This window comes from Lactuca saligna, chromosome 4, assembly GCF_052625555.1.
Source record: "Lactuca saligna cultivar CGN05327 chromosome 4, ASM5262555v1, whole genome shotgun sequence".
In the NCBI taxonomy this organism is placed as follows: domain Eukaryota; kingdom Viridiplantae; phylum Streptophyta; class Magnoliopsida; order Asterales; family Asteraceae; genus Lactuca; species Lactuca saligna.
In genome coordinates, this window is record NC_136420.1 from 84,277,458 (window position 1) to 84,288,962 (window position 11,505).

Consider the following 11,505-nt stretch of genomic DNA (forward strand, 5'->3'; position numbering starts at 1 on the left):
ATTTTATAGCAATACATTTATATTTATTTATACATAGTTACATTATACTTATAATCTGTCGTACTACTACGTTGAAGAATATAAATACTACGTTGAAGAATATAAATACTAGTTGTGAGACTCATTTATTATATGAGTTAATTAAAAAGAATTAAATATAAAAATTAAAATATTTGAGAACATTAAATTTATAAAAAATAATAAATTATTATAATAAAAATGTTTTTTTATCTTTTCAATTTAAACAAATAATTTAAATAAATAAATAAAACTAATAAACTTTAATTTTAAGAATTTAATAAATAAAAAAAACTCATATAAATACAAGTGGAAAAAAAATTAATTTAAAGTAATCATAAAATAAAATTTGGTAAATTGATTGAAAATGTAACAAATGATAATTTTTTTTATTTATTAGAGATGATAAGGGTAAATTACTTAGATTGTCCCTGTGGTTTGGGGTAACTTGCACTTTTGGTCCCTAACAAAATTTTTTAACTCGGACAATCCATTTGTTTTGGTTTTATTGTGTCGTTGGTCCTTAAATTACATAAAAAAACTATTATGCTCTTACATATTTCCTTTTTAATTTTCTATTAGTTTTTTTTATCGTTTTTAAATAAAAAAGAATATATATATATATATATATGAGTTAGATTTATATATAAACCTTAATTATTGTATGAGTGTGTGAACCAATGAGAATTTAAAAAAAATAAATAAATGATTAATTAGTTAAATAAGGTTTCCCTTATCTACCCAAATTAAAATAGTGATATATATAGAAGAAATTCAATAGATGTTTCAAATTGATATTCTTTAAATTGTTCTTAAATAATGTCTGATACACACTTGTCATTCATGTCTTACTCTTCAAGATAAGTTAGTTTTAAACTTGTAATTCATGTTATATATTCTTCAAGAATTTTAGTTATAAACTTGTAATTCATGTTTGATTCTTGAAAAATAAATTCTAATTCTTCAAGAATATTATATAGTTATATTTACCAGATATTTGATGATCATAACAACATTCTTTCACATAAATTCTTAAAGAATTTCCTACATTCATCATTTTGTGATGTATTACTTCTATATAAATGGATGAAAAAAATTAACAACCATTCTCAAAAATTATTATTAAAACCATCGTTATACCTATATATTTGAAAACCATTATTTTTTAAATCAACTATTAGAAAAAAGAAACGTTATACATTCTTAAAGTAATGTATGCGCTTTAAAAAAACATAATATATTCTTAAAGAATTTACTACATTAAAAGAATTTATTCAAATCCTGAAATACATTTTTCATCGTATACTAATGTTTACTTAGTTTTCATTGAGATTTTGGTTTATTATTGGTAACTAATGTGTGTTTTGGAATAATCACAATTGTTAACTCCTAAATTCTCTATACTTTAATGCGTATTAATCAAATTGTCCATTATAATTACTATTTTTTATTTTTTTATTAAAAAGAAATGTTTATATGTATTGTGTTCCATGGTAACTATTGTATGCCATCTAATCTTAGTCATATAAAAAATCTAATCTAATGGTCCAAAACTTGTCATACACTCACACAATATATATCGTTCACATTTAATCCTAACCCAAATTAATGTGAGCATTTTAGACACATCTCACATAAGTAGATCAATCAGTATAATGACATAGAATTACTGAGAAATCTTATTTGTTGGTTCATAATAACGACTTATGACTCTAAATATAAGTTACACTGAAACGACTAGAGTGTACCTTAACTTACAGAGGTTCTTCCTGACAAAAAGTTAGGAAATTGAACTGACAACGCTTCTACTCGCTAGCTACTACTTCTTTAGGGATCGTAGGGCTTAACCGAATGCTAAAACTAAGGGAAAATAGGCTAGAACTAAAATAAATTGAGAGAGATAGAGTGTGTGTATGTGTTTGGGAAGTTTTGGGAGAAAGCATGAAGCTTGGCCTCCTATTTATAGCCGATTTTGGGGTGCACAACGTGCAAAAGGGGTGCACGTCGTGCATTTTAAGGTGACGTCTCCCCAACCATTTTGTGTCACGTGCTAGGCTCTTTGTGGTCCACGTTATCACCTTCTAGAAGTGTGTGTCACAGACCTAGCACGCACCGCGTGCAACGCAAAATGTAGATTTTGTAAATTCCATAACTTCTTCATACATACTCTGTTTTTGATGTTTTTTTTTCACGCTTAGCTCTCAATGAGTACTACAACTTTCCTTTAGGATCCAATGGCTAATTCTAACTTTATTTTTAACCCTTATTTTTATATGATTTAATGATTTTGCAAAAATTATAACTCTCTCCTACGGACTACGATTTTGGTGTTCCCTTTACTAAAATTTATATCTTAAAGAGTAATACGACTTCCATTTTGGTGGCTTTACCCAAAAGTCATCTATTCTCTATGTACCTTTTGATGTTAATAATTTTTAATTACGCGACTGATTTTTATATCTTATAAAATTTATATCTCCTTCATATGAACACGGATTTCTACGAAGTTTATATTTTTGGAATCACGTCGACGTATACCATAAAAATAACACACACACACACACACACACACACATATATATATATATATATATATAGTCTGCAGCACGTACGACTATAGATTATCCTATCCCCGAATTTTAATTCTAATAATTATTACTTATTATGTAGCCTGAATTTGAGGGCATTACAACCTAACTCATATAACGGGCCCCACTCAAACATGCTTACGGACCCAACCCAACTCATATAATAGGCCCCGACCAATCCCGGTCAAACTCACATAATGAGCCCCACCCAAACATACATAACGGGCCATGTCCAAGGAGTAAACGGGCCCAAACCAAACTCCATTTCCATGAGCTAGATCCTGGTCTTCCGTATAATGCCAATTCAGTCATAAACTTTATCAAAACCGATTTCAAGCCCCTCATCAAAGTAATCCTCAACCATTTCCTAAACCTTCAAAAAGCCCACCTGCATATCAACCTAACATCCTAAATCACTGATGTGTGTGAAACAAACTAGTTTTAATCCTACTAACTTAGACACAAAAATAAACACACGAAAGGCAGTGTACCTATCGATTAGTAATATAGTTCAAGCAAGTAGGGTATCGAACACAGGGAACGGTAAACAATTAAAATAAATGCTAATATTATCTAAATAAAACAAGTAAAAAAAAAAGAGTTTTCTCTAGTTTTGCAAGACTAGAAACTTAAATACTTTACTAACACGCAAACTAAGCAACTAATAGCTAAGAAAACAAAGATCAACTAAATTCAATGATTAAAAAGGCCTTCTGTTTAGGTTCGAATCATTTGTTCCCATAGATGATTTTATGGTAAATATATCGGATTAATTCTTCATTGGTTATCGAATAAAGTGATTAGATTCACATTCGCTATAGCTAATCCTTAGAAAATATATTAATTCAAGCAATGGCCAGTTGTCTAAATTAATGAATTTCCTAGTTTGTTGATTCGGGTTTAGAAAGACTTGTAATTAGCTAATCAAATTGGTGATTCAATTAACCTCTTGTTGATGGTGTATCACACAAGCTCACACATTAACTTACCTATCTTCAAGTTAATTCTAGTTTCACATTCGTTATTCCTAGACATACAACTATGTGGTCACGTAAATCATATGAAATTAGCAACTAAGAGATGTTCATACAACTTAATTATTGATTTATTAACAGAAGAATAGTTATTGTTAACACATAAGGTTCTTTAACAAGCTTAATAAAACATAATCACCAATTAAAATTAATCCTAATCAAATAATCAATCCATGCTCACAAATTCATCAACCTAAACAGAAGTTATGAGTTTTTAGCTCATGATTACAGCAGAAACAAGCTCAAAAACGAAATCAATTGGTAAAAACATAGTTCAAACAAGAGATTAGGTAAAAGTAAACTTGATTTTGACTTGATTCTCCTTAAAATTGAATGTAGGGTTGATTCCCTTGCTTCCCACGCTCCATCAGCACCTTTAGTCGACAATTGGCCTCCAAGGGTTCATCTATATCCTAGGGTATCGATCTGAAAGTCCCTTTATATAGATTTTTACAAAATAGGGGCTACTTGGCGAGTCCAGTGACCTACTCGGCGAGTCCATCACTTAAAACCCGTATACGGCAAGTCAGCGCGTCCAGAATCGCGAAACTTCTGACCAACTCTGAGAGTAATCGACCCTACTCGCCGAGTACGTTTCGAATCAACATTTTCTCTAAACACGAAAGTCGTCCGAAATTGTGTCTACTTTTCATAACATTTTGAATCTCGTCAATCGGAGTTACGGTTCATGAGATATGGCCAAAACACTGATGAGGGGTCAAGCTGTCCAGCAACATCCTTCTTTCTTCACAATCCAAGATCCAAGCTTCCAATAGCTAGTTCCGCTTCATTTTCCTTTCGAGCATGTCTTTGTTGCTGAAAATGAAATATTTAATCTAATTAAGCACCTTTTGTTCATTAAATGAGACAAAATCAACATAAAGTATTAAGATCATGCATGAATTTTATAACTAAATATGCCCATATCAATCACTCCTCCGAATCCTAAGAAATTATGATATTTGTCAAACCCAAGAATATTTGTCATATATGTGGTCTCGGTAACCACATTGCAAAAGATTGTTTTGCTAAAACCTCTCAAAAACTGAAGGTAAAAGATTTTGCATACTATGCTCACAGAGCCCAAGAGCTGGCAGAAAGTGGAAAAGCTTTTGTTACCACATTATCAAGAAATGTTGATGGGTACTGGTCTTCTGGAGATGAGGATGAAGTGAGATCTGGAAGGAACATGTGTCTTATGGCAAGAAAATCAATCGAGTATGATGAAGGCTACTGGTCTTCAGGTTCAGAAGAAGACGATAACGATCCTGAGCCAAACTTTTGCTACATGGCAATAAACGATCCACCCGACAGAAGCATCTAATCAAATATGATAGTTATTCATAGAGCATATTAGTCGGCCATAGTAGTTAGTGAGAAGTTGGATATTGAACTGACCCGTCTTAGATTGATCTTTGTGGACTATCTACTATAGAAGGTCTGCATCAGAAAAAGTACATTCTTGTGATTGTTGACGACTACAAAAGGTTCACCCGAGTCTTCTTCCTTAGGCTAAAATCTAAAACAACCTCTGAACTTATTAACTTCATTAAAGGAATTAAAGTTCTTGTAAGAATCCGAAGTGACAATGGCTCTGAATTCACCAATGTCACCATTGATAAATTCCTCTTTGATAAAGGCATCGACCACAATTTCTCTTCTTACTAAACTCCTCAACAAAACGGTGTAGTTGAAAGAAGAAACCAAACTCTTGTTGAAGTCGCTCGATCGATGCTGAACTTTGCAAACCTTCCTCTCTATCTTTGGGATGAAGCTATGTCTACTACCTGCTTCACTCAAAACTGAAGCATCATTAATCGCCATCTGAACATGACACCGTATGAAGCTATGAATGGTCGTAAGCCGAGTATCTCGTTCTTACATGTTTTTGGTTGCAGATGCTTTATAAAAAATGGTGATCAAATCACCAAGTTTCAACTCAAAGCTGATGAAGCAATCTTTTTAGGATACTCAGCCAAATCCAAAGCCTACATAGTTCTGAATCGTCGAACTTGTGTACTTACAGAAAGCTTTGATGTCACTTTTAATGATAATTTTGCTCGGAACTCAAGTCCAACTCATGTTATAACTCACATCATGGAGTTCGATGCTCCACCTCTTGGGTCTCTGAATTGCCAAATCATCCATGAAGTCGACTTTGAAAGCCTGTTTGGACCATTAGAAACTGCTCTTGACTCGTAATATCGATCATGACCGTCCTCATCACCAGAAGCTTCGATTTCTCAAAATGTCCCTGTTCTGACGCCAACCTTTCCTCCATTTGATTCCGATCCATTTCAACCTTCTCAAGTTGAGGGGGAGAATAGTCATCCAACTCTTGAATCAAATGTTGATGGATTTCAAGATGCAGCGGATTAATTTGCTGAATTTGATCCAATTTCGAACAACAACGAAGACGATGCTAACTTCTTTGACTTTCCGAACGATGACGATGGCGACATATCTGGTTCAGAAGTTCAGGGGAGCATTATCCTGAAATTCAAACTGTTCAGGGGGAGCAACGCAACCTCATTGTTGATATCGGATCATCCGCTACACAAGAACTTCCAAGATTACACATACGGGTAAAGGATCATCCTTCAAATCAAGTCATAAAAAATCTCAACATTGGCGTTCAAACTCGTTCTGCTACCAACATCCAAAATTAGTGTCACTTTTCGGCATTCATATTAATGGTTGAACCAAAATCCATTAAGGAAGCTTTAGAACATGTTGATTGGATTAAAGCCATGCAAGGAGAGTTAGCAGAATTTAACAGAAATCAAGTGTGGACTCTTGTCCCTCCTCCTCATAATCACCCTATTGTTGGCATAATATGGGTCTTCCAAAACAAGCTCGACGATGCCAAAGTTATAATTAGAAATAAAGAGAGATTGATGGCCAAAGGAATTACTCAGATCGAATGACTCGATTACGATGAGACTTTTGCTCATGTTTCTCGTCTTGAAGTCATACGAATCTTTCTCGCTTATACAGCTCACAAAGGTTTTAAAGCTTACCAAATGGGCGTTAAAAGTGCCTTTATCAAAGGTGAACTAGATACCGAAGTGTATCTTCACCAACCCCTGGTTTTGTAAATCTTTCATATCCAAACTATTGTTATAAACTTCAAAAATATGTTTATGGCCTCAAGAAAGCTCCATGCACCTGGTATGAGACTCATTGGTTTTCTGAAGTGTTCCTGGTTTTAAATATGAATTATTAATCCTAAATTATTCCGAAGATCAAATGGAAACCATCTCATGTTAGTCCAAATATATGTTGACGACATCATCTTTGGATCCATGGATTCAACGATGGTTGTTGATTTTGCAAAGTTAATGGTTAGTCGATTCCAAACGAGCATGAATCATGAATTAAGTTTTTTCCTCGGACTCCAAGTCAAGAAAACCAACAGTTGAATCTTTATTCATCAAGAGAAATACATTTCCGAACTTCTGAAAAAAAAAATATTCAATGGACATCTATGCCTCTGTAAATTTTCCAATGGGTTTCGGTCACAAGATCTTCTCTGATCCATTAGGTGTTACTGTTGATCAGAAGAAGTATTGGGGAATGATTGGATTGCTACTCTACCTTACTGCAAGTCATCTGAAAATCATGTTTTCTACATGCCATTGTGCTAGATTTCAGGTTAATCCGAATATGTCTCAGTTTCTGGCTGTCAAGCAAATATTCCAACATCTCTAAGGAACAAAGAACCTCAGATTTTTGTATCCGACAAATGAAATTTTCCTTCTTCAGGAATATTTCGACTCAAACTATGGAGGTCTTCAGCTGGATAGAAAAGCACTTTCGGAGGTTGTCAATTTTTAGGTGGAAGATTGGTTAGCTGGTCATCCAAGAAATAGAAATGTATTGCTCTCTCAACAGCTGAAGCAGAATACATCGCTGCTGCAAGCTACACCTCACAAGTTCTTCGGATGACATCTCAACTTCTGGACTATGGTTATCGATTTCAATGGATTCCAATCTTTTATGACTCTCAAAGTGCAATTGTGATTTCACACAATCCAATTCAGCACTCCATGACCAAGAACATCAATATTCGATACCATTTCATTAAATATCGTGTTTTAAAAGGAAACATCGAACTCATTTTTATTCCTTCTGATGATGAAATTGCTGATGTCTTTACTAAGGCATTAGACGAAACCAAATTTAATGGGTTTCTGAACAAAATGGGAGTGATGATGCCTGATCCATAATTCTTCCTAGAGGCTTGTACTCTCTAATGGAAACATTAGAAAGTAAAATAATTCTAAAGTGAAATTCAGTTCTCCTCGGAATCATTTCCTCTCGGAAAATATATGATCATCATATGTGTATTTTTGTCTAACCTCTTCTTCTAGTTTTTAAGTTGTTCAACATTCCTCATCTCTTGAAGCTTCTGACCGATATAGTTACATTGGTTTACTTGCAATTATCTCATCTTGGATTTTATGTCAAAATCAAGTGTGTTATGAAGTTCATCTTGCAATTCAAATCCAAAACGGTAATGTGAGTTCATCTCTTATCCTCTTCCGAACTTTGTTTCTTCAATTCTTATAATCACAATCTTTTGAAACTGGTCCTCTAAGATTTTCATGTACTTGCAATCATCTCCTCTCAGAGTTTATGTCAAAATCAAGTGTGTTATGAAGTTCATCTCGCAATTCAAATCCAAAATGGTAATGTGAGTTCATCTCTTATCCTCTTCCGAGCTTTGTTCCTTGAATTCTCAGAATCTCAATCTTTTGAAACTGATCCTCTAAGATCTTCATGCACTTTTACCTATAACATTCAGTTTGATACTGTGCCATCTTGAACTCTATATTATGTAGTAATGATGTGCTCATATTCTTTCCGAAGTATCTTATGAAATCTCATCTTGGAATCTAATTATTCTGAGATCCTTAGATGTAAAAGAATTTTAAGGTTTTAATTAAAGTTTTTAATCCAAAATGTTTACTCATATATATATATATATATATATATATATATATGTTGGATAAGGTGTCTAAGTCTATAACTATTTCTGGTATGTACTTGACCCGACCCGGCATGGTCCATTTGGGTTGCATGGCACCATGCAATTGGATAAACTAAATGAGAGAAATAACGCTTGGAGATTATTAATATATTATAAGTTCTAATATATTAATAATATTATTTGATTAGTTTGATCAAGAATTAATTTAGAATTAATTAAGTGATCAAAAGATAACTAATTAAATATATGGGTTGATTAAGTAAATCATCCATATCTTGTATAGTGGGCTAAAAGGCTCCATGGATCATCAAGTTGGGTTCCACCCATAGGATGCTCCATGGATGCTCCATGGGAGTTACAAACCCATGGGTCATGGAAATGAAGAGTCATGACACATTAGGGTTTAACCCTAGATGTGTCAACACTATATAAGGAATATGATCTCCTCCCAAATAGGTTACACTAAGTAATAAGAGGGCTTGGCCGATTTTGAAGAGTGTGTATTCTCTCATAAGTTCTTCCAAGAGCATTTGGTGTTGTGTGAAGCATTTGAGGCATCACCACTTGAGGTGCTAGGCTCACAAGGTTTCAAGGAACACAAGCAACAACAAGGTAAGTTATTCTATCTATACTTTATGTTAAAATTGTTCCCCATGTATGCTAGATAGGAATATAACCTTGGAAATCAACTTTGCATGACAAATTAGACAAACATAGATCCAAGGTTATTAGGGTTGCATGTACACTTAGGAAGTGTTAGAATGCTCAAAACCCATCAGTGGTATCAGAGCCTAGGCTTGTTTGTTCTTATTTGTTCTTAAAAGTTGAAAACAGAATCGAAAATTTGCTGTCTGCGATCGGACTCGCCGAGTCCATAGGGGGGACTCGCCGAGTCCATGTGTATCTTCAACCAACTCGGCGAGTCATGTTCATGCACTCGGCGAGTAGGGTCGAATGAGTGCAGAATTTCGATTCAGTTGCTGGAAAATGAATTAGAAACATTACCCTAAACTGTTTTGGTAATTGTAAACTTGTTTTTGGTGGTGTAATGTTTTTGCTAATTCATTTACAACAACTAGTTATCAAAAATTACAAAGTTTTATGTAATTTTTGATTATGTTCATATTCATGTTCTTGTTCTTATGATGTTTTAGATGATCATAGGAATTATTTGTAACCTATTTGGTAGTTTAATTCTTGATCATAATGTGTTTTAATGGAGTCCATAACTTATCCTTAAGTTATGGAAAACCAAGAGTCACACTTGAGTTAAAACCATTAAGAAAAACACAAGAGTTATAAAAATGAAGAGTCTTCATTTTATGACTCTATTAAACTCATAAGTTACAAGAAATGAAAAGTTTTGAAAGTTACAAAACTTGCCCTCAAGTTTTGGAACAAGTAAAGTTAAGTTAAAACTTTAGTTCCAACCCCTAGAATTTTAAAAGTTAAAATTCAACCCTTATACTTATATTATGATAATTTAATAATTATATATATATATATGTATAAGAACAAGTCGTCTTACCGCTAGTACGCCTCATTCACGAAGCCGGTCTATAAGGTGGGTATAAGGTTGTTGCCTATAAAATGGTGACTTAATGGGTGTATATTCTCACCCACCGCTTGCTTGACTGGTGGAGGGTCGTTAGCCGAACGGGTAAGACAAGGACTTATAAATTCTCATTCAAAGTATGATGAATATATAAAGTAACTAAACGTTTTATTAAATTCCCAATCTTAGTTACTTTAGGAAAAATGTGAATAAGGTGCTAATCCATGAAATTACACTTTACACTTTGTCTGAGTCGTTGGTGGAGCGTGTGTGGTTAACCGGCACACTAACTTGGACTTAACAAGGTAGGTAAAGGGTGACTTAAGGTTTATTATAGTATCGGTGGAGCGTGTGTGGTTTACCGGCACATCGATTGAGTGATAAACTTTAAGGGTACCAAGTGATTTGCATGGTTACCTCACACCTCGTTTTGTGATCCTCGGCATCCCAGTCACAAAACCTGGAGGGCACTCCCGAGATCGAAACATGCCTTTGAAAAGTTCATTGGATCTCAAAGAATCTAGGAATTTCTAAAACCAATAAAAAACTAAATATTTAGTATTTCGGTTTTCGTGGTGGAAATTGGTGAATCGTCATTCACCTACCTTTCAAATACGGTATAGCTTAGATTACGGCATACCTCTTCTAAGTTATATTATATTGTGATTGGATCCTAGCCTTAATATTACATTTGGGTGTTTTATTAAGGACTCTCTTAAATCTAAACTAAACTTGTTCTTCTTTTTCAGATGTCTTCAACTAATGCTTCTGGCTCGAATCCTAATGGCTCCTTTACTCTTATGAGTCTGTGTGGGAAAGTCACCTTTGATGGATCCAACTTCAATAAGTGGATCAGAAACATCAGGATGATTACCCGCTACGAGGACAAAGAATATGTCCTTGACAAGGAGCTTAAGGAAATTGACGAGTCCACTGCAACTCCCCAGGAGATCGCTGACTTTCATACTCATGAAAGAGATGCAACCAAGGTGGCTTGCATCATGTTAGCCACCATGATAGCTGAACTCCAAAAGTCTTACGAAGACTTCTACCCTTATGAAATGCACCAAGATTTGATGGAAAGATACCATCAAAGTGCACGACAAGAGAGGTACGAAGTCATCTGCTCCATGATAACAACCATGATGAAGGACGGAGAGTCCGTCACGAGCCACATGCAGAAAATGCAAAGGTATGTGGATCGGTTGCTGAAGCTCAATGTGAACTTCCCTGAGGAGCTTGCAATAGATATCATTTTGCACTCCTTACCATCGTGCTATGATCAATTCCGCATGACATATCACATGAACAAGGAAG